The sequence below is a fragment of the Pleurodeles waltl genome, unplaced genomic scaffold (assembly GCF_031143425.1).
Source record: "Pleurodeles waltl isolate 20211129_DDA unplaced genomic scaffold, aPleWal1.hap1.20221129 scaffold_86, whole genome shotgun sequence".
NCBI lineage: Eukaryota > Metazoa > Chordata > Amphibia > Caudata > Salamandridae > Pleurodeles > Pleurodeles waltl.
Window position 1 is genome coordinate 935,400 of NW_027150400.1, and position 22,559 is coordinate 957,958.

A 22,559-nucleotide genomic window follows, 5' to 3' on the forward strand; every position below is an offset into this window, starting at 1 on the left:
GTTGGCGCCAGTCAGAACGCCACTCCTTCTTTAAGGTGGCAGCTGTCCCTTCAGGAGACCTCAGATAGGATAGCCTGGGCCGAGCCACACACTGACCTTGCTGACCTCGACAGTAGGCACTTACATGGATGTCATTTAGGGTTCTCCAGGGGTTGCATGGGGCAAGCCAGGAGTTGCAGCGGGTCCCTGCCCCATAAGGCCTCTGACAGTGGGCCCCTGCCTCAGGTGACTTCAGTCAGAAGGCCACTCCTTCATTAAGGGAGCAGCTGTCTCTCCCGGAGTCCTCAAATAGGATAGCCTTGGCCACGTCACACACTGACCTCAACGGCATGACAATTTCATGGCGATGCAAAACTGCCACTCAGGGCCGGGTTTAGGGAGGTGCGAGCAGTGCGGCCGCACCGGGTGCTGACCAGGATTGGAGTTGCTGACCTCGGGGGGCGCTGTGTTTAGCAATAACTTACGAAACTTGCGATTTAAAAGCTCATGCTGGAAAGTTCCTTGTGTGTCCAAACTACAGAAAGCAAATAAAATGCCAAGATACCTCTTGTGATTACCGTTCCTGCTAGGGAGAGAGTTGGTGGTTTTGTCCAGAGGCAGCTTTGACTAGATATAAAATAGCGTAGAGGGTTCATGTGCCTGACGCAAAGAACAGAACCATATCTAATGTGGAGAGCTGTCTGGATAGTCAAGCAGCTATCCAGCTCTTTAAAACAAATCTAATCTATGTGAGAGGGGCTATGGATAGATGAGGGGCACATTTGGCAGGTGGCAGTGAGTGAATCCGAGTAGGTGGTGATGGAGTGAAGGGGGTTGGGGGGGTGCCAAAAAAGACTGTCTTCCAGCCACCAGGGCTACAGCCGGCCCTGCTGCTAGCAGGCAAAAATCTGGGCTCTCTCTGGCAGGAAGATTAATGAGAAGAGTTGTGTTGCCATTTTGATTGTTGCCTGAAATCTGTAAAGGGAAGGAACTCTGCAGCAGGTTGTATTAAATGTTAAGTTGAGACTAAGCAGAGCGCCCCCCCCCCCCCCTGAGGTGGGTGCCCCCGTGCATGTGAGCGAGCAGTGCGAGTGCAACAGTTGCAGCATCCTTAAGCCAGCTCTGCCCCCCCGTGTGGGTGGGAAGGAAGTGAGAAATGGAAAAACTCAGACGCTTGGCACAGAGAGGGCGGGTTGGACAGAAGAAGGAGCTGCTCAGCACACACAAAAATATCTCTTCCTACTTAGTATAGTGGAGAGTGTCCCTGCCTGGGAGACTGGGGTTCAATTCCCCCACTTGGAAACTGCCTCTTCTTTTAAAGGCTTAAACCTACATTTTCAGAGCACCAGCAATCAATATTTACTTCAAATACCGTTTACAATCTCACACTCATACTACAGAGTACGCCCATTTTTCTTTCATCCACACACCTCCTCCAAATCGAAACATTTATTCATGCCATCAAGTACCTTTCAAAATCTAGCACCCACAATTTGGACCTAAGACTCTTTTTCACAACCATTTCTCCCTTTTCATTTAAACTTCCTGCCTACTTCCTTGAAAAAGGAAAGGTGGAATCAAGGATTTTTCATGAGATAAAAAGGAAAGTACTGCATGATAAAAAAAATGCATTTAAGCTATTTTGTTTTCTCACACTAAGTAAATGAAATGTTGGGGCACACTCTGAAGGAGGAATTGTTTTATAGGAAGGTGAAACCTTTTATCTTTAGATAAAGTGTAAAGTTGTATAATTTACAGACACACTGAGAAAGGAAAACAAGCAGTGACCCGGACGTGCCCACCCACTAATCTCATCAGAGCTTTTCTAGTTCCGAGGTTCTTCCATGACTATCGACAGCAGGTCATGTGTTACACTGCATTGTGGGACTCGTAGTTCTATACACAGCATTGTAAAAGAGGAGTGAAGGTCCCAGCACCTTAAGTAAAAGCCTGCACATGTAGAGCTGGAGATGCCTGCGTTGTCCTGGGAAAGCTAAGAGCTGCCCTCCTATCGGGGCTCTGAGAAGAAGCACTGATCGTCCCTTTAATTGTACTTCTGAATTTTCCTGCTAGTTAAGTGTGTAAGTGCTATTACTGCTGAAGGATGGGATGTCTTATGAGGGTGTGCTAGGTCTTGGAGAGCTGTAAAGTGTGAAGAGTTGTGAGTGCATTTGAGGTGCAGTCAATTTCTTTCTTCATGCTGTGCCTGAAAATGGTGTGTCCTTGCATGTCTGCTTTAATTTTCCTGTAATAGGAAATGGGATCCTGAGTAGCCTGCTGACCAGTTCTTGTTTCTATATTGGGTGGTGGTGGATGACCTGTGCCTGCTCCCTGGTGGTCTAGTGGTTAGGATTCGGCGCTCTCACCGCCGCGGCCTGGGTTCGATTCCCGGTCAGGGAACGCGCAGTTCCTTACACTTTTTACTTCTACACTTACATTTCTTATAGGAAACCTTTCATTTTACACTTTTCATGGATTCAAACACATTAGGAAACCTTTCAATTACAAATGCTTCATTACCACTAGTTCTTCTTTTATTGACTTTTCTCACAATATCACACTGCTTTCTCACAGCTCTTTTTTTCACTCCAAATAACATCTGAAAGCACTCCATCTTGCTGTGATCAGCTGAGAGCTCCAGAGCTCTTGCTTGTCCACATAGTGACTGCAAGATGTCTCCAGGGGGCACATTTCCCTGCTGCACCAGGAATACCCTTTGTAAGTGTCAGCGCAGTGTGTATAAGATTGGGGTTGCCTCCTTTCTTAGAACCTGAATTTCACAGCTTTTCTCAATATTTTTACCAGCCTGGAATTAAACGTACAGACGAGGTAGTTCAAAAAACACAGCCAGGTGGCAGCCCTACTAAGGAGGAAGTCCTGCCCCAGGACAGCACAGACCAAACCTTCTGCCTTCTGGCTGGACTTAAAATGTCCCTTTAGCCCCTGCCCCATAAGGCCTCTGACGGCGGGCACCTGCCTCAGGTGACTTCGGTCAGAAGGCCACTCCTTACTTCAGGCGCCAGCTGTCCCTTCAGGAGCCTCAGGGGAGGATAGCCTTGGCCGCGCCACACGCTGACCTTGACGGCAAGCGCTCGCATGGATGTCACCTAGGGGTCACCAGGGGTCGCAAGGGGCAAGCCAGATGTCGCAGCGGGCCCCTCCCCCATATGGCCTCTGACAGCGGGCCCCTACCTCAGTTGGCGCCAGTCAGAACGCCACTCCTTCTTTAAGGTGGCAGCTGTCACTTCAGGAGACCTCAGATAGGATAGCCTGGGCCGAGCCACACACTGACCTTGCTGACCTCGACAGTAGGCACTTACATGGATGTCATTTAGGGTTCTCCAGGGGTTGCATGGGGCAAGCCAGGAGTTGCAGCGGGTCCCTGCCCCATAAGGCCTCTGACAGTGGGCCCCTGCCTCAGGTGACTTCAGTCAGAAGGCCACTCCTTCATTAAGGGAGCAGCTGTCTCTCCCGGAGTCCTCAAATAGGATAGCCTTGGCCACGTCACACACTGACCTCAACGGCATGACAATTTCATGGCGATGCAAAACTGCCACTCAGGGCCGGGTTTAGGGAGGTGCGAGCAGTGCGGCCGCACCGGGTGCTGACCAGGATTGGAGTTGCTGACCTCGGGGGGCGCTGTGTTTAGCAATAACTTACGAAACTTGCGATTTAAAAGCTCATGCTGGAAAGTTCCTTGTGTGTCCAAACTACAGAAAGCAAATAAAATGCCAAGATACCTCTTGTGATTACCGTTCCTGCTAGGGAGAGAGTTGGTGGTTTTGTCCAGAGGCAGCTTTGACTAGATATAAAATAGCGTAGAGGGTTCATGTGCCTGACGCAAAGAACAGAACCATATCTAATGTGGACAGCTGTCTGGATAGTCAAGCAGCTATCCAGCTCTTTAAAACAAATCTAATCTATGTGAGAGGGGCTATGGATAGATGAGGGGCACATTTGGCGGGTGGCAGTGAGTGAATCCGAGTAGGTGGTGATGGAGTGAAGGGGGTTGGGGGGTGCCAAAAAAGACTGTCTTCCAGCCACCAGGGCTACAGCCGGCCCTGCTGCTAGCAGGCAAAAATCTGAGCTCTCTCTGGCAGGAAGATTAATGAGAAGAGTTGTGTTGCCATTTTGATTGTTGCCTGAAATCTGTAAAGGGAAGGAACTCTGCAGCAGGTTGTATTAAATGTTAAGTTGAGACTAAGCAGAGCGCCCCCCCCCTCCCCCCTGAGGTGGGTGCCCCCGTGCATGTGAGCGAGCAGTGCGAGTGCAACAGTTGCAGCATCCTTAAGCCAGCTCTGCCCCCCCGTGTGGGTGGGAAGGAAGTGAGAAATGGAAAAACTCAGACGCTTGGCACAGAGAGGGCGGGTTGGACAGAAGAAGGAGCTGCTCAGCACGCACAAAAATATCTCTTCCTACTTAGTATAGTGGAGAGTGTCCCTGCCTGGGACCTGGGAGACTGGGGTTCAATTCCCCAACTGGGAAACTGCCTCTTCTTTTAAAGGCTTAAACCTACATTTTCAGAGCACCAGCAATCAATATTTACTTCAAATACCGTTTACAATCTCACACTCATACTACAGAGTACGCCCATTTTTCTTTCATCCACACACCTCCTCCAAATCGAAACATTTATTCATGCCATCAAGTACCTTTCAAAATCTAGCACCCACAATTTGGACCTAAGACTCTTTTTCACAACCATTTCTCCCTTTTCATTTAAACTTCCTGCCTACTTCCTTGAAAAAGGAAAGGTGGAATCAAGGATTTTTCATGAGATAAAAAGGAAAGTACTGCATGATAAAAAAAATGCATTTAAGCTATTTTGTTTTCTCACACTAAGTAAATGAAATGTTGGGGCACACTCTGAAGGAGGAATTGTTTTATAGGAAGGTGAAACCTTTTATCTTTAGATAAAGTGTAAAGTTGTATAATTTACAGACACACTGAGAAAGGAAAACAAGCAGTGACCCGGACGTGCCCACCCACTAATCTCATCAGAGCTTTTCTAGTTCCGAGGTTCTTCCATGACTATCGACAGCAGGTCATGTGTTACACTGCATTGTGGGACTCGTAGTTCTATACACAGCATTGTAAAAGAGGAGTGCAGGTCCCAGCACCTTAAGTAAAAGCCTGCACATGTAGAGCTGGAGATGCCTGCGTTGACCTGGGAAAGCTAAGAGCTGCCCTCCTATCGGGGCTCTGAGAAGAAGCACTGATCGTCCCTTTAATTGTACTTCTGAATTTTCCTGCTAGTTAAGTGTGTAAGTGCTATTACTGCTGAAGGATGGGATGTCTTATGAGGGTGTGCTAGGTCTTGGAGAGCTGTAAAGTGTGAAGAGTTGTGAGTGCATTTGAGGTGCAGTCAATTTCTTTCTTCATGCTGTGCCTGAAAATGGTGTGTCCTTGCATGTCTGATTTAATTTTCCTGTAATAGGAAATGGGATCCTGAGTAGCCTGCTGACCAGTTCTTGTTTCTATATTGGGTGGTGGTGGACGACCTGTGCCTGCTCCCTGGTGGTCTAGTGGTTAGGATTCGGCGCTCTCACCGCCGCGGCCCGGGTTCGATTCCCGGTCAGGGAACGCGAAGTTCCTTACACTTACATTTCTTATAGGAAACCTTTCATTTTACACTTTTCATGGATTCAAACACATTAGGAAACCTTTCAATTACAAATGCTTCATTACCACTAGTTCTTCTTTAATTGACTTTTCTCACAATATCACACAGCTTTCTCACAGCTCTTTTTTTCACTCCAAATAACATCTGAAAGCACTCCATCTTGCTGTGATCAGCTGAGAGCTCCAGAGCTCTTGCTTGTCCACATAGTGACTGCAAGATGTCTCCAGGGGGCACATTTCCCTGCTGCACCAGGAATACCCTTTGTAAGTGTCAGCGCAGTGTGTATAAGATTGGGGTTGCCTCCTTTCTTAGAACGTGAATTTCACAGCTTTTCTCAATATTTTTACCAGCCTGGAATTAAACGTACAGACGAGGTAGTTCAAAAAACACAGCCAGGTGGCAGCCCTACTAAGGAGGAAGTCCTGCCCCAGGACAGCACAGACCAAACCTTCTGCCTTCTGGCTGGACTTAAAATGTCCCTTTAGCCCCTGCCCCATAAGGCCAATGACGGCGGGCACCTGCCTCAGGTGACTTCGGTCAGAAGGCCACTCCTTACTTCAGGCGCCAGCTGTCCCTTCAGGAGCCTCAGGGGAGGATAGCCTTGGCCGTGCCACACGCTGACCTTGACGGCAAGCGCTCGCATGGATGTCACCTAGGGGTCACCAGGGGTCGCAAGGGGCAAGCCAGATGTCGCAGCGGGCCCCTCCCCCATATGGCCTCTGACAGCGGGCCCCTACCTCAGTTGGCGCCAGTCAGAACGCCACTCCTTCTTTAAGGTGGCAGCTGTCCCTTCAGGAGACCTCAGATAGGATAGCCTGGGCCGAGCCACACACTGACCTTGCTGACCTCGACAGTAGGCACTTACATGGATGTCATTTAGGGTTCTCCAGGGGTTGCATGGGGCAACCCAGGAGTTGCAGCGGGTCCCTGCCCCATAAGGCCTCTGACAGTGGGCCCCTGCCTCAGGTGACTTCAGTCAGAAGGCCACTCCTTCATTAAGGGAGCAGCTGTCTCTCCCGGAGTCCTCAAATAGGATAGCCTTGGCCACGTCACACACTGACCTCAACGGCATGACAATTTCATGGCGATGCAAAACTGCCACTCAGGGCCGGGTTTAGGGAGGTGCGAGCAGTGCGGCCGCACCGGGTGCTGACCAGGATTGGAGTTGCTGACCTCGGGGGGCGCTGTGTTTAGCAATAACTTACGAAACTTGCGATTTAAAAGCTCATGCTGGAAAGTTCCTTGTGTGTCCAAACTACAGAAAGCAAATAAAATGCCAAGATACCTCTTGTGATTACAGTTCCTGCTAGGGAGAGAGTTGGTGGTTTTGTCCAGAGGCAGCTTTGACTAGATATAAAATAGCGTAGAGGGTTCATGTGCCTGACGCAAAGAACAGAACCATATCTAATGTGGAGAGCTGTCTGGATAGTCAAGCAGCTATCCAGCTCTTTAAAACAAATCTAATCTATGTGAGAGGGGCTATGGATAGATGAGGGGCACATTTGGCGGGTGGCAGTGAGTGAATCCGAGTAGGTGGTGATGGAGTGAAGGGGGTTGGGGGGTGCCAAAAAAGACTGTCTTCCAGCCACCAGGGCTACAGCCGGCCCTGCTGCTAGCAGGCAAAAATCTGGGCTCTCTCTGGCAGGAAGATTAATGAGAAGAGTTGTGTTGCCATTTTGATTGTTGCCTGAAATCTGTAAAGGGAAGGAACTCTGCAGCAGGTTGTATTAAATGTTAAGTTGAGACTAAGCAGAGCGCCCCCCCCCCCCCTGAGGTGGGTGCCCCCGTGCATGTGAGCGAGCAGTGCGAGTGCAACAGTTGCAGCATCCTTAAGCCAGCTCTGCCCCCCGTGTGGGTGGGAAGGAAGTGAGAAATGGAAAAACTCAGACGCTTGGCACACAGAGGGCGGGTTGGACAGAAGAAGGAGCTGCTCAGCACACACAAAAATATCTCTTCCTACTTAGTATAGTGGAGAGTGTCCCTGCCTGGGACCTGGGAGACTGGGGTTCAATTCCCCAACTGGGAAACTGCCTCTTCTTTTAAAGGCTTAAACCTACATTTTCAGAGCACCAGCAATCAATATTTACTTCAAATACCGTTTACAATCTCACACTCATACTACAGAGTACGCCCATTTTTCTTTCATCCACACACCTCCTCCAAATCGAAACATTTATTCATGCCATCAAGTACCTTTCAAAATCTAGCACCCACAATTTGGACCTAAGACTCTTTTTCACAACCATTTCTCCCTTTTCATTTAAACTTCGTGCCTACTTCCTTGAAAAAGGAAAGGTGGAATCAAGGATTTTTCATGAGATAAAAAGGAAAGTACTGCATGATAAAAAAAATGCATTTAAGCTATTTTGTTTTCTCACACTAAGTAAATGAAATGTTGGGGCACACTCTGAAGGAGGAATTGTTTTATAGGAAGGTGAAAAATTTTATCTTTAGATAAAGTGTAAAGTTGTATAATTTACAGACACACTGAGAAAGGAAAACAAGCAGTGACCCGGACGTGCCCACCCACTAATCTCATCAGAGCTTTTCTAGTTCCGAGGTTCTTCCATGACTATCGACAGCAGGTCATGTGTTACACTGCATTGTGGGACTCGTAGTTCTATACACAGCATTGTAAAAGAGGAGTGAAGGTCCCAGCACCTTAAGTAAAAGCCTGCACATGTAGAGCTGGAGATGCCTGCGTTGTCCTGGGAAAGCTAAGAGCTGCCCTCCTATCGGGGCTCTGAGAAGAAGCACTGATCGTCCCTTTAATTGTACTTCTGAATTTTCCTGCTAGTTAAGTGTGTAAGTGCTATTACTGCTGAAGGATGGGATGTCTTATGAGGGTGTGCTAGGTCTTGGAGAGCTGTAAAGTGTGAAGAGTTGTGAGTGCATTTGAGGTGCAGTCAATTTCTTTCTTCATGCTGTGCCTGAAAATGGTGTGTCCTTGCATGTCTGCTTTAATTTTCCTGTAATAGGAAATGGGATCCTGAGTAGCCTGCTGACCAGTTCTTGTTTCTATATTGGGTGGTGGTGGACGACCTGTGCCTGCTCCCTGGTGGTCTAGTGGTTAGGATTCGGCGCTCTCACCGCCGCGGCCCGGGTTCGATTCCCGGTCAGGGAACACGCAGTTCCTTACACTTTTTACTTCTACACTTACATTTCTTATAGGAAACCTTTCATTTTACACTTTTCATGGATTCAAACACATTAGGAAACCTTTCAATTACAAATGCTTCATTACCACTAGTTCTTCTTTTATTGACTTTTCTCACAATATCACACTGCTTTCTCACAGCTCTTTTTTTCACTCCAAATAACATCTGAAAGCACTCCATCTTGCTGTGATCAGCTGAGAGCTCCAGAGCTCTTGCTTGTCCACATAGTGACTGCAAGATGTCTCCAGGGGGCACATTTCCCTGCTGCACCAGGAATACCCTTTGTAAGTGTCAGCGCAGTGTGTATAAGATTGGGGTTGCCTCCTTTCTTAGAACCTGAATTTCACAGCTTTTCTCAATATTTTTACCAGCCTGGAATTAAACGTACAGACGAGGTAGTTCAAAAAACACAGCCAGGTGGCAGCCCTACTAAGGAGGAAGTCCTGCCCCAGGACAGCACAGACCAAACCTTCTGCCTTCTGGCTGGACTTAAAATGTCCCTTTAGCCCCTGCCCCATAAGGCCTCTGACGGCGGGCACCTGCCTCAGGTGACTTCGGTCAGAAGGCCACTCCTTACTTCAGGCGCCAGCTGTCCCTTCAGGAGCCTCAGGGGAGGATAGCCTTGGCCGCGCCACACGCTGACCTTGACGGCAAGCGCTCGCATGGATGTCACCTAGGGGTCACCAGGGGTCGCAAGGGGCAAGCCAGATGTCGCAGCGGGCCCCTCCCCCATATGGCCTCTGACAGCGGGCCCCTACCTCAGTTGGCGCCAGTCAGAACGCCACTCCTTCTTTAAGGTGGCAGCTGTCACTTCAGGAGACCTCAGATAGGATAGCCTGGGCCGAGCCACACACTGACCTTGCTGACCTCGACAGTAGGCACTTACATGGATGTCATTTAGGGTTCTCCAGGGGTTGCATGGGGCAAGCCAGGAGTTGCAGCGGGTCCCTGCCCCATAAGGCCTCTGACAGTGGGCCCCTGCCTCAGGTGACTTCAGTCAGAAGGCCACTCCTTCATTAAGGGAGCAGCTGTCTCTCCCGGAGTCCTCAAATAGGATAGCCTTGGCCACGTCACACACTGACCTCAACGGCATGACAATTTCATGGCGATGCAAAACTGCCACTCAGGGCCGGGTTTAGGGAGGTGCGAGCAGTGCGGCCGCACCGGGTGCTGACCAGGATTGGAGTTGCTGACCTCGGGGGGCGCTGTGTTTAGCAATAACTTACGAAACTTGCGATTTAAAAGCTCATGCTGGAAAGTTCCTTGTGTGTCCAAACTACAGAAAGCAAATAAAATGCCAAGATACCTCTTGTGATTACCGTTCCTGCTAGGGAGAGAGTTGGTGGTTTTGTCCAGAGGCAGCTTTGACTAGATATAAAATAGCGTAGAGGGTTCATGTGCCTGACGCAAAGAACAGAACCATATCTAATGTGGACAGCTGTCTGGATAGTCAAGCAGCTATCCAGCTCTTTAAAACAAATCTAATCTATGTGAGAGGGGCTATGGATAGATGAGGGGCACATTTGGCGGGTGGCAGTGAGTGAATCCGAGTAGGTGGTGATGGAGGGAAGGGGGTTGGGGGGTGCCAAAAAAGACTGTCTTCCAGCCACCAGGGCTACAGCCGGCCCTGCTGCTAGCAGGCAAAAATCTGAGCTCTCTCTGGCAGGAAGATTAATGAGAAGAGTTGTGTTGCCATTTTGATTGTTGCCTGAAATCTGTAAAGGGAAGGAACTCTGCAGCAGGTTGTATTAAATGTTAAGTTGAGACTAAGCAGAGCGCCCCCCCCCTCCCCCCTGAGGTGGGTGCCCCCGTGCATGTGAGCGAGCAGTGCGAGTGCAACAGTTGCAGCATCCTTAAGCCAGCTCTGCCCCCCCGTGTGGGTGGGAAGGAAGTGAGAAATGGAAAAACTCAGACGCTTGGCACAGAGAGGGCGGGTTGGACAGAAGAAGGAGCTGCTCAGCACGCACAAAAATATCTCTTCCTACTTAGTATAGTGGAGAGTGTCCCTGCCTGGGACCTGGGAGACTGGGGTTCAATTCCCCAACTGGGAAACTGCCTCTTCTTTTAAAGGCTTAAACCTACATTTTCAGAGCACCAGCAATCAATATTTACTTCAAATACCGTTTACAATCTCACACTCATACTACAGAGTACGCCCATTTTTCTTTCATCCACACACCTCCTCCAAATCGAAACATTTATTCATGCCATCAAGTACCTTTCAAAATCTAGCACCCACAATTTGGACCTAAGACTCTTTTTCACAACCATTTCTCCCTTTTCATTTAAACTTCCTGCCTACTTCCTTGAAAAAGGAAAGGTGGAATCAAGGATTTTTCATGAGATAAAAAGGAAAGTACTGCATGATAAAAAAAATGCATTTAAGCTATTTTGTTTTCTCACACTAAGTAAATGAAATGTTGGGGCACACTCTGAAGGAGGAATTGTTTTATAGGAAGGTGAAACCTTTTATCTTTAGATAAAGTGTAAAGTTGTATAATTTACAGACACACTGAGAAAGGAAAACAAGCAGTGACCCGGACGTGCCCACCCACTAATCTCATCAGAGCTTTTCTAGTTCCGAGGTTCTTCCATGACTATCGACAGCAGGTCATGTGTTACACTGCATTGTGGGACTCGTAGTTCTATACACAGCATTGTAAAAGAGGAGTGCAGGTCCCAGCACCTTAAGTAAAAGCCTGCACATGTAGAGCTGGAGATGCCTGCGTTGACCTGGGAAAGCTAAGAGCTGCCCTCCTATCGGGGCTCTGAGAAGAAGCACTGATCGTCCCTTTAATTGTACTTCTGAATTTTCCTGCTAGTTAAGTGTGTAAGTGCTATAACTGCTGAAGGATGGGATGTCTTATGAGGGTGTGCTAGGTCTTGGAGAGCTGTAAAGTGTGAAGAGTTGTGAGTGCATTTGAGGTGCAGTCAATTTCTTTCTTCATGCTGTGCCTGAAAATGGTGTGTCCTTGCATGTCTGATTTAATTTTCCTGTAATAGGAAATGGGATCCTGAGTAGCCTGCTGACCAGTTCTTGTTTCTATATTGGGTGGTGGTGGACGACCTGTGCCTGCTCCCTGGTGGTCTAGTGGTTAGGATTCGGCGCTCTCACCGCCGCGGCCCGGGTTCGATTCCCGGTCAGGGAACGCGAAGTTCCTTACACTTACATTTCTTATAGGAAACCTTTCATTTTACACTTTTCATGGATTCAAACACATTAGGAAACCTTTCAATTACAAATGCTTCATTACCACTAGTTCTTCTTTAATTGACTTTTCTCACAATATCACACAGCTTTCTCACAGCTCTTTTTTTCACTCCAAATAACATCTGAAAGCACTCCATCTTGCTGTGATCAGCTGAGAGCTCCAGAGCTCTTGCTTGTCCACATAGTGACTGCAAGATGTCTCCAGGGGGCACATTTCCCTGCTGCACCAGGAATACCCTTTGTAAGTGTCAGCGCAGTGTGTATAAGATTGGGGTTGCCTCCTTTCTTAGAACGTGAATTTCACAGCTTTTCTCAATATTTTTACCAGCCTGGAATTAAACGTACAGACGAGGTAGTTCAAAAAACACAGCCAGGTGGCAGCCCTACTAAGGAGGAAGTCCTGCCCCAGGACAGCACAGACCAAACCTTCTGCCTTCTGGCTGGACTTAAAATGTCCCTTTAGCCCCTGCCCCATAAGGCCTCTGACGGCGGGCACCTGCCTCAGGTGACTTCGGTCAGAAGGCCACTCCTTACTTCAGGCGCCAGCTGTCCCTTCAGGAGCCTCAGGGGAGGATAGCCTTGGCCGTGCCACACGCTGACCTTGACGGCAAGCGCTCGCATGGATGTCACCTAGGGGTCACCAGGGGTCGCAAGGGGCAAGCCAGATGTCGCAGCGGGCCCCTCCCCCATATGGCCTCTGACAGCGGGCCCCTACCTCAGTTGGCGCCAGTCAGAACGCCACTCCTTCTTTAAGGTGGCAGCTGTCCCTTCAGGAGACCTCAGATAGGATAGCCTGGGCCGAGCCACACACTGACCTTGCTGACCTCGACAGTAGGCACTTACATGGATGTCATTTAGGGTTCTCCAGGGGTTGCATGGGGCAAGCCAGGAGTTGCAGCGGGTCCCTGCCCCATAAGGCCTCTGACAGTGGGCCCCTGCCTCAGGTGACTTCAGTCAGAAGGCCACTCCTTCATTAAGGGAGCAGCTGTCTCTCCCGGAGTCCTCAAATAGGATAGCCTTGGCCACGTCACACACTGACCTCAACGGCATGACAATTTCATGGCGATGCAAAACTGCCACTCAGGGCCGGGTTTAGGGAGGTGCGAGCAGTGCGGCCGCACCGGGTGCTGACCAGGATTGGAGTTGCTGACCTCGGGGGGCGCTGTGTTTAGCAATAACTTACGAAACTTGCGATTTAAAAGCTCATGCTGGAAAGTTCCTTGTGTGTCCAAACTACAGAAAGCAAATAAAATGCCAAGATACCTCTTGTGATTACCGTTCCTGCTAGGGAGAGAGTTGGTGGTTTTGTCCAGAGGCAGCTTTGACTAGATATAAAATAGCGTAGAGGGTTCATGTGCCTGACGCAAAGAACAGAACCATATCTAATGTGGAGAGCTGTCTGGATAGTCAAGCAGCTATCCAGCTCTTTAAAACAAATCTAATCTATGTGAGAGGGGCTATGGATAGATGAGGGGCACATTTGGCAGGTGGCAGTGAGTGAATCCGAGTAGGTGGTGATGGAGTGAAGGGGGTTGGGGGGGTGCCAAAAAAGACTGTCTTCCAGCCACCAGGGCTACAGCCGGCCCTGCTGCTAGCAGGCAAAAATCTGGGCTCTCTCTGGCAGGAAGATTAATGAGAAGAGTTGTGTTGCCATTTTGATTGTTGCCTGAAATCTGTAAAGGGAAGGAACTCTGCAGCAGGTTGTATTAAATGTTAAGTTGAGACTAAGCAGAGCGCCCCCCCCCCCCCCACCTGAGGTGGGTGCCCCCGTGCATGTGAGCGAGCAGTGCGAGTGCAACAGTTGCAGCATCCTTAAGCCAGCTCTGCCCCCCCCGTGTGGGTGGGAAGGAAGTGAGAAATGGAAAAACTCAGACGCTTGGCACAGAGAGGGCGGGTTGGACAGAAGAAGGAGCTGCTCAGCACACACAAAAATATCTCTTCCTACTTAGTATAGTGGAGAGTGTCCCTGCCTGGGAGACTGGGGTTCAATTCCCCCACTTGGAAACTGCCTCTTCTTTTAAAGGCTTAAACCTACATTTTCAGAGCACCAGCAATCAATATTTACTTCAAATACCGTTTACAATCTCACACTCATACTACAGAGTACGCCCATTTTTCTTTCATCCACACACCTCCTCCAAATCGAAACATTTATTCATGCCATCAAGTACCTTTCAAAATCTAGCACCCACAATTTGGACCTAAGACTCTTTTTCACAACCATTTCTCCCTTTTCATTTAAACTTCCTGCCTACTTCCTTGAAAAAGGAAAGGTGGAATCAAGGATTTTTCATGAGATAAAAAGGAAAGTACTGCATGATAAAAAAAATGCATTTAAGCTATTTTGTTTTCTCACACTAAGTAAATGAAATGTTGGGGCACACTCTGAAGGAGGAATTGTTTTATAGGAAGGTGAAACCTTTTATCTTTAGATAAAGTGTAAAGTTGTATAATTTACAGACACACTGAGAAAGGAAAACAAGCAGTGACCCGGACGTGCCCACCCACTAATCTCATCAGAGCTTTTCTAGTTCCGAGGTTCTTCCATGACTATCGACAGCAGGTCATGTGTTACACTGCATTGTGGGACTCGTAGTTCTATACACAGCATTGTAAAAGAGGAGTGAAGGTCCCAGCACCTTAAGTAAAAGCCTGCACATGTAGAGCTGGAGATGCCTGCGTTGTCCTGGGAAAGCTAAGAGCTGCCCTCCTATCGGGGCTCTGAGAAGAAGCACTGATCGTCCCTTTAATTGTACTTCTGAATTTTCCTGCTAGTTAAGTGTGTAAGTGCTATTACTGCTGAAGGATGGGATGTCTTATGAGGGTGTGCTAGGTCTTGGAGAGCTGTAAAGTGTGAAGAGTTGTGAGTGCATTTGAGGTGCAGTCAATTTCTTTCTTCATGCTGTGCCTGAAAATGGTGTGTCCTTGCATGTCTGCTTTAATTTTCCTGTTATAGGAAATGAGATCCTGAGTAGCCTGCTGACCAGTTCTTGTTTCTATATTGGGTGGTGGTGGACGACCTGTGCCTGCTCCCTGGTGGTCTAGTGGTTAGGATTCGGCGCTCTCACCGCCGCGGCCCGGGTTCGATTCCCGGTCAGGGAACGCGCAGTTCCTTACACTTTTTACTTCTACACTTACATTTCTTATAGGAAACCTTTCATTTTACACTTTTCATGGATTCAAACACATTAGGAAACCTTTCAATTACAAATGCTTCATTACCACTAGTTCTTCTTTAATTGACTTTTCTCACAATATCACACAGCTTTCTCACAGCTCTTTTTTTCACTCCAAATAACATCTGAAAGCACTCCATCTTGCTGTGATCAGCTGAGAGCTCCTGAGCTCCAGAGCTCTTGCTTGTCCACATAGTGACTGCAAGATGTCTCCAGGGGGCACATTTCCCTGCTGCACCAGGAATACCCTTTGTAAGTGTCAGCGCAGTGTGTATAAGATTGGGGTTGCCTCCTTTCTTAGAACCTGAATTTCACAGCTTTTCTCAATATTTTTACCAGCCTGGAATTAAACGTACAGACGAGGTAGTTCAAAAAACACAGCCAGGTGGCAGCCCTACTAAGGAGGAAGTCCTGCCCCAGGACAGCACAGACCAAACCTTCTGCCTTCTGGCTGGACTTAAAATGTCCCTTTAGCCCCTGCCCCATAAGGCCTCTGACGGCGGGCACCTGCCTCAGGTGACTTCGGTCAGAAGGCCACTTCTTACTTCAGGCGCCAGCTGTCCCTTCAGGAGCCTCAGGGGAGGATAGCCTTGGCCGCGCCACACGCTGACCTTGACGGCAAGCGCTCGCATGGATGTCACCTAGGGGTCACCAGGGGTCGCAAGGGGCAAGCCAGATGTCGCAGCGGGCCCCTCCCCCATATGGCCTCTGACAGCGGGCCCCTACCTCAGTTGGCGCCAGTCAGAACGCCACTCCTTCTTTAAGGTGGCAGCTGTCCCTTCAGGAGACCTCAGATAGGATAGCCTGGGCCGAGCCACACACTGACCTTGCTGACCTCGACAGTAGGCACTTACATGGATGTCATTTAGGGTTCTCCAGGGGTTGCATGGGGCAAGCCAGGAGTTGCAGCGGGTCCCTGCCCCATAAGGCCTCTGACAGTGGGCCCCTGCCTCAGGTGACTTCAGTCAGAAGGCCACTCCTTCATTAAGGGAGCAGCTGTCTCTCCCGGAGTCCTCAAATAGGATAGCCTTGGCCACGTCACACACTGACCTCAACGGCATGACAATTTCATGGCGATGCAAAACTGCCACTCAGGGCCGGGTTTAGGGAGGTGCGAGCAGTGCGGCCGCACCGGGTGCTGACCAGGATTGGAGTTGCTGACCTCGGGGGGCGCTGTGTTTAGCAATAACTTACGAAACTTGCGATTTAAAAGCTCATGCTGGAAAGTTCCTTGTGTGTCCAAACTACAGAAAGCAAATAAAATGCCAAGATACCTCTTGTGATTACCGTTCCTGCTAGGGAGAGAGTTGGTGGTTTTGTCCAGAGGCAGCTTTGACTAGATATAAAATAGCGTAGAGGGTTCATGTGCCTGACGCAAAGAACAGAACCATATCTAATGTGGAGAGCTGTCTGGATAGTCAAGCAGCTATCCAGCTCTTTAAAACAAATCTAATCTATGTGAGAGGGGCTATGGATAGATGAGGGGCACATTTGGCGGGTGGCAGTGAGTGAATCCGAGTAGGTGGTGATGGAGTGAAGGGGGTTGGGGGGTGCCAAAAAAGACTGTCTTCCAGCCACCAGGGCTACAGCCGGCCCTGCTGCTAGCAGGCAAAAATCTGGGCTCTCTCTGGCAGGAAGATTAATGAGAAGAGTTGTGTTGCCATTTTGATTGTTGCCTGAAATCTGTAAAGGGAAGGAACTCTGCAGCAGGTTGTATTAAATGTTAAGTTGAGACTAAGCAGAGCGCCCCCCCCCCCCCCCCTGAGGTGGGTGCCCCCGTGCATGTGATCGAGCAGTGCGAGTGCAACAGTTGCAGCATCCTTAAGCCAGCTCTGCCCCCCGTGTGGGTGGGAAGGAAGTGAGAAATGGAAAAACTCAGACGCTTGGCACAGAGAGGGCGGGTTGGACAGAAGAAGGAGCTGCTCAGCACACACAAAAATATCTCTTCCTACTTAGTATAGTGGAGAGTGTCCCTGCCTGGGACCTGGGAGACTGGGGTTCAATTCCCCAACTGGGAAACTGCCTCTTCTTTTAAAGGCTTAAACCTACATTTTCAGAGCACCAGCAATCAATATTTACTTCAAATACCGTTTACAATCTCACACTCATACTACAGAGTACGCCCATTTTTCTTTCATCCACACACCTCCTCCAAATCGAAACATTTATTCATGCCATCAAGTACCTTTCAAAATCTAGCACCCACAATTTGGACCTAAGACTCTTTTTCACAACCATTTCTCCCTTTTCATTTAAACTTCCTGCCTACTTCCTTGAAAAAGGAAAGGTGGAATCAAGGATTTTTCATGAGATAAAAAGGAAAGTACTGCATGATAAAAAAAATGCATTTAAGCTATTTTGTTTTCTCACACTAAGTAAATGAAATGTTGGGGCACACTCTGAAGGAGGAATTGTTTTATAGGAAGGTGAAACCTTTTATCTTTAGATAAAGTGTAAAGTTGTATAATTTACAGACACACTGAGAAAGGAAAACAAGCATTGACCCGGACGTGCCCACCCACTAATCTCATCAGAGCTTTTCTAGTTCCGAGGTTCTTCCATGACTATCGACAGCAGGTCATGTGTTACACTGCATTGTGGGACTCGTAGTTCTATACACAGCATTGTAAAAGAGGAGTGCAGGTCCCAGCACCTTAAGTAAAAGCCTGCACATGTAGAGCTGGAGATGCCTGCGTTGACCTGGGAAAGCTAAGAGCTGCCCTCCTATCGGGGCTCTGAGAAGAAGCACTGATCGTCCCTTTAATTGTACTTCTGAATTTTCCTGCTAGTTAAGTGTGTAAGTGCTATTACTGCTGAAGGATGGGATGTCTTATGAGGGTGTGCTAGGTCTTGGAGAGCTGTAAAGTGTGAAGAGTTGTGAGTGCATTTGAGGTGCAGTCAATTTCTTTCTTCATGCTGTGCCTGAAAATGGTGTGTCCTTGCATGTCTGCTTTAATTTTCCTGTAATAGGAAATGGGATCCTGAGTAGCCTGCTGACCAGTTCTTGTTTCTATATTGGGTGGTGGTGGATGACCTGTGCCTGCTCCCTGGTGGTCTAGTGGTTAGGATTCGGCGCTCTCACCGCCGCGGCCCGGGTTCGATTCCCGGTCAGGGAACGCGAAGTTCCTTACACTTTTTACTTCTACACTTACATTTCTTATAGGAAACCTTTCATTTTACACTTTTCATGGATTCAAACACATTAGGAAACCTTTCAATTACAAATGCTTCATTACCACTAGTTCTTCTTTAATTGACTTTTCTCACAATATCACACAGCTTTCTCACAGCTCTTTTTTTCACTCCAAATAACATCTGAAAGCACTCCATCTTGCTGTGATCAGCTGAGAGCTCCAGAGCTCCAGAGCTCTTGCTTGTCCACATAGTGACTGCAAGATGTCTCCAGGGGGCACATTTCCCTGCTGCACCAGGAATACCCTTTGTAAGTGTCAGCGCAGTGTGTATAAGATTGGGGTTGCCTCCTTTCTTAGAACCTGAATTTCACAGCTTTTCTCAATATTTTTACCAGCCTGGAATTAAACGTACAGACGAGGTAGTTCAAAAAACACAGCCAGGTGGCAGCCCTACTAAGGAGGAAGTCCTGCCCCAGGACAGCACAGACCAAACCTTCTGCCTTCTGGCTGGACTTAAAATGTCCCTTTAGCCCCTGCCCCATAAGGCCTCTGACGGCGGGCACCTGCCTCAGGTGACTTCGGTCAGAAGGCCACTCCTTACTTCAGGCGCCAGCTGTCCCTTCAGGAGCCTCAGGGGAGGATAGCCTTGGCCGTGCCACACGCTGACCTTGACGGCAAGCGCTCGCATGGATGTCACCTAGGGGTCACCAGGGGTCGCAAGGGGCAAGCCAGATGTCGCAGCGGGCCCCTCCCCCATATGGCCTCTGACAGCGGGCCCCTACCTCAGTTGGCGCCAGTCAGAACGCCACTCCTTCTTTAAGGTGGCAGCTGTCCCTTCAGGAGACCTCAGATAGGATAGCCTGGGCCGAGCCACACACTGACCTTGCTGACCTCGACAGTAGGCACTTACATGGATGTCATTTAGGGTTCTCCAGGGGTTGCATGGGGCAAGCCAGGAGTTGCAGCGGGTCCCTGCCCCATAAGGCCTCTGACAGTGGGCCCCTGCCTCAGGTGACTTCAGTCAGAAGGCCACTCCTTCATTAAGGGAGCAGCTGTCTCTCCCGGAGTCCTCAAATAGGATAGCCTTGGCCACGTCACACACTGACCTCAACGGCATGACAATTTCATGGCGATGCAAAACTGCCACTCAGGGCCGGGTTTAGGGAGGTGCGAGCAGTGCGGCCGCACCGGGTGCTGACCAGGATTGGAGTTGCTGACCTCGGGGGGCGCTGTGTTTAGCAATAACTTACGAAACTTGCGATTTAAAAGCTCATGCTGGAAAGTTCCTTGTGTGTCCAAACTACAGAAAGCAAATAAAATGCCAAGATACCTCTTGTGATTACCGTTCCTGCTAGGGAGAGAGTTGGTGGTTTTGTCCAGAGGCAGCTTTGACTAGATATAAAATAGCGTAGAGGGTTCATGTGCCTGACGCAAAGAACAGAACCATATCTAATGTGGAGAGCTGTCTGGATAGTCAAGCAGCTATCCAGCTCTTTAAAACAAATCTAATCTATGTGAGAGGGGCTATGGATAGATGAGGGGCACATTTGGCAGGTGGCAGTGAGTGAATCCGAGTAGGTGGTGATGGAGTGAAGGGGGTTGGGGGGGTGCCAAAAAAGACTGTCTTCCAGCCACCAGGGCTACAGCCGGCCCTGCTGCTAGCAGGCAAAAATCTGGGCTCTCTCTGGCAGGAAGATTAATGAGAAGAGTTGTGTTGCCATTTTGATTGTTGCCTGAAATCTGTAAAGGGAAGGAACTCTGCAGCAGGTTGTATTAAATGTTAAGTTGAGACTAAGCAGAGCGCCCCCCCCCCCCCTGAGGTGGGTGCCCCCGTGCATGTGAGCGAGCAGTGCGAGTGCAACAGTTGCAGCATCCTTAAGCCAGCTCTGCCCCCCCGTGTGGGTGGGAAGGAAGTGAGAAATGGAAAAACTCAGACGCTTGGCACAGAGAGGGCGGGTTGGACAGAAGAAGGAGCTGCTCAGCACACACAAAAATATCTCTTCCTACTTAGTATAGTGGAGAGTGTCCCTGCCTGGGAGACTGGGGTTCAATTCCCCCACTTGGAAACTGCCTCTTCTTTTAAAGGCTTAAACCTACATTTTCAGAGCACCAGCAATCAATATTTACTTCAAATACCGTTTACAATCTCACACTCATACTACAGAGTACGCCCATTTTTCTTTCATCCACACACCTCCTCCAAATCGAAACATTTATTCATGCCATCAAGTACCTTTCAAAATCTAGCACCCACAATTTGGACCTAAGACTCTTTTTCACAACCATTTCTCCCTTTTCATTTAAACTTCCTGCCTACTTCCTTGAAAAAGGAAAGGTGGAATCAAGGATTTTTCATGAGATAAAAAGGAAAGTACTGCATGATAAAAAAAATGCATTTAAGCTATTTTGTTTTCTCACACTAAGTAAATGAAATGTTGGGGCACACTCTGAAGGAGGAATTGTTTTATAGGAAGGTGAAACCTTTTATCTTTAGATAAAGTGTAAAGTTGTATAATTTACAGACACACTGAGAAAGGAAAACAAGCAGTGACCCGGACGTGCCCACCCACTAATCTCATCAGAGCTTTTCTAGTTCCGAGGTTCTTCCATGACTATCGACAGCAGGTCATGTGTTACACTGCATTGTGGGACTCGTAGTTCTATACACAGCATTGTAAAAGAGGAGTGAAGGTCCCAGCACCTTAAGTAAAAGCCTGCACATGTAGAGCTGGAGATGCCTGCGTTGTCCTGGGAAAGCTAAGAGCTGCCCTCCTATCGGGGCTCTGAGAAGAAGCACTGATCGTCCCTTTAATTGTACTTCTGAATTTTCCTGCTAGTTAAGTGTGTAAGTGCTATTACTGCTGAAGGATGGGATGTCTTATGAGGGTGTGCTAGGTCTTGGAGAGCTGTAAAGTGTGAAGAGTTGTGAGTGCATTTGAGGTGCAGTCAATTTCTTTCTTCATGCTGTGCCTGAAAATGGTGTGTCCTTGCATGTCTGCTTTAATTTTCCTGTAATAGGAAATGGGATCCTGAGTAGCCTGCTGACCAGTTCTTGTTTCTATATTGGGTGGTGGTGGATGACCTGTGCCTGCTCCCTGGTGGTCTAGTGGTTAGGATTCGGCGCTCTCACCGCCGCGGCCCGGGTTCGATTCCCGGTCAGGGAACGCGCAGTTCCTTACACTTTTTACTTCTACACTTACATTTCTTATAGGAAACCTTTCATTTTACACTTTTCATGGATTCAAACACATTAGGAAACCTTTCAATTACAAATGCTTCATTACCACTAGTTCTTCTTTTATTGACTTTTCTCACAATATCACACTGCTTTCTCACAGCTCTTTTTTTCACTCCAAATAACATCTGAAAGCACTCCATCTTGCTGTGATCAGCTGAGAGCTCCAGAGCTCTTGCTTGTCCACATAGTGACTGCAAGATGTCTCCAGGGGGCACATTTCCCTGCTGCACCAGGAATACCCTTTGTAAGTGTCAGCGCAGTGTGTATAAGATTGGGGTTGCCTCCTTTCTTAGAACCTGAATTTCACAGCTTTTCTCAATATTTTTACCAGCCTGGAATTAAACGTACAGACGAGGTAGTTCAAAAAACACAGCCAGGTGGCAGCCCTACTAAGGAGGAAGTCCTGCCCCAGGACAGCACAGACCAAACCTTCTGCCTTCTGGCTGGACTTAAAATGTCCCTTTAGCCCCTGCCCCATAAGGCCTCTGACGGCGGGCACCTGCCTCAGGTGACTTCGGTCAGAAGGCCACTCCTTACTTCAGGCGCCAGCTGTCCCTTCAGGAGCCTCAGGGGAGGATAGCCTTGGCCGCGCCACACGCTGACCTTGACGGCAAGCGCTCGCATGGATGTCACCTAGGGGTCACCAGGGGTCGCAAGGGGCAAGCCAGATGTCGCAGCGGGCCCCTCCCCCATATGGCCTCTGACAGCGGGCCCCTACCTCAGTTGGCGCCAGTCAGAACGCCACTCCTTCTTTAAGGTGGCAGCTGTCACTTCAGGAGACCTCAGATAGGATAGCCTGGGCCGAGCCACACACTGACCTTGCTGACCTCGACAGTAGGCACTTACATGGATGTCATTTAGGGTTCTCCAGGGGTTGCATGGGGCAAGCCAGGAGTTGCAGCGGGTCCCTGCCCCATAAGGCCTCTGACAGTGGGCCCCTGCCTCAGGTGACTTCAGTCAGAAGGCCACTCCTTCATTAAGGGAGCAGCTGTCTCTCCCGGAGTCCTCAAATAGGATAGCCTTGGCCACGTCACACACTG

General features: G+C 48.8%; 7 non-coding genes across 7 annotated transcripts; all 7 read left to right on the top strand.

Moving 5' to 3' along the window:
• The first annotated feature begins 2,307 nt into the window (after window positions 1-2,307).
• Window positions 2,308-2,379, top strand: TRNAE-CUC (transfer RNA glutamic acid (anticodon CUC)). The gene has a single exon. It is a non-coding gene; the product is annotated as a tRNA-Glu (tRNA).
• A 3,111-nt stretch (window positions 2,380-5,490) lies between these two features.
• Window positions 5,491-5,562, top strand: TRNAE-CUC (transfer RNA glutamic acid (anticodon CUC)). Its single transcript has one exon. It is a non-coding gene; the product is annotated as a tRNA-Glu (tRNA).
• Window positions 5,563-8,654: 3,092 nt separating this feature from the next.
• On the top strand, window positions 8,655-8,726 carry TRNAE-CUC (transfer RNA glutamic acid (anticodon CUC)). Its single transcript has one exon. It is a non-coding gene; the product is annotated as a tRNA-Glu (tRNA).
• A 3,111-nt stretch (window positions 8,727-11,837) lies between these two features.
• On the top strand, window positions 11,838-11,909 carry TRNAE-CUC (transfer RNA glutamic acid (anticodon CUC)). Its single transcript has one exon. It is a non-coding gene; the product is annotated as a tRNA-Glu (tRNA).
• A 3,092-nt stretch (window positions 11,910-15,001) lies between these two features.
• On the top strand, window positions 15,002-15,073 carry TRNAE-CUC (transfer RNA glutamic acid (anticodon CUC)). The gene has a single exon. It is a non-coding gene; the product is annotated as a tRNA-Glu (tRNA).
• Window positions 15,074-18,191: 3,118 nt separating this feature from the next.
• On the top strand, window positions 18,192-18,263 carry TRNAE-CUC (transfer RNA glutamic acid (anticodon CUC)). The gene has a single exon. It is a non-coding gene; the product is annotated as a tRNA-Glu (tRNA).
• A 3,110-nt stretch (window positions 18,264-21,373) lies between these two features.
• On the top strand, window positions 21,374-21,445 carry TRNAE-CUC (transfer RNA glutamic acid (anticodon CUC)). Its single transcript has one exon. It is a non-coding gene; the product is annotated as a tRNA-Glu (tRNA).
• Window positions 21,446-22,559: the final 1,114 nt, after the last annotated feature.